This window comes from Cyprinodon variegatus, unplaced genomic scaffold (genome assembly GCF_000732505.1).
Source record: "Cyprinodon variegatus isolate N-32 unplaced genomic scaffold, C_variegatus-1.0 Scaffold16, whole genome shotgun sequence".
NCBI lineage: Eukaryota > Metazoa > Chordata > Actinopteri > Cyprinodontiformes > Cyprinodontidae > Cyprinodon > Cyprinodon variegatus.
Genome location: NW_015150469.1, coordinates 2,524,273 through 2,525,045, shown reverse-complemented (window position 1 = coordinate 2,525,045; position 773 = coordinate 2,524,273). Strand labels below are relative to the sequence as shown.

The window sequence follows — 773 nt, the reverse complement described above, 5'->3', positions numbered from 1 at the left end:
TATATATATATATATATATATATATATATATAGTTTTTTATTTTCTTACATCGGTCGAGAAATATCTTTAATCTGTAAGAAAAATAAGAATGAATGGATTTAAAGGCACAGCTTAATTACAAAAAGTAATTTGAAGTGATAATGGTGTAATTCACCAGCTGCAGTTACGGTTTGTTTATAAAAGTTAGGGGTAGGGCTATCAGCATTTACAGGGGAAAGCAGCTTTTCACAGCGCAACATGAGAACGCTGCATTTCATAGTCTGAAAACCAGCTAAACGTCAAGTTTGCTAACACCCACCTTATTTCACACACAGGTGTCGATATTCCAGTCCTTTATCTAGTAACACACTTAACGCTGTTATTGAGGGAGAAAACAACAACAAATGCTTCTCCTCGTCTTCTGTTTGCCACCTTCTCTTTGTTAGAGGCTGCTGTCCAGCTGCACAGTCTACTAGTATTAGGTGTCATAGGAAACCATTACCGCCCCCTAGCGAACCGGAGTTCGATCGAAATTACACGCTGGGGGATATTGAAATAAACTTGCTGATTTTTCCAGCAAACACTACAGAGTATTTTATTAGTATTATTCTTATGACATCTTAGGTTATCACTAGAAACAAAGAGAAACAACGATAATGTCACTAGGTGAATATAAATCCATCAGAGCTTTGCCTAGATGTTTAGAACAGATCAATATGTGGAGTTCCCATAATTTGTGAATAAAGTGAATAAAAACCAAACTGAGGTAAAAAAAAAAAAATTCTGAACAAAG

General features: G+C 35.4%; 1 protein-coding gene across 1 annotated transcript in view; it reads right to left on the bottom strand.

Moving 5' to 3' along the window:
- The window catches only part of fkbpl (FK506 binding protein like), a 4,967-nt gene extending 4,525 nt beyond the window's left edge, over positions 1-442 (bottom strand). The window contains exon 1 of the mRNA XM_015385417.1: positions 300-442. The gene's annotated coding sequence lies outside the window, so the exon portion shown is untranslated. The remainder of the gene's footprint in view (positions 1-299) is intronic.
- Between the last annotated feature and the right edge of the window lie 331 nt (positions 443-773).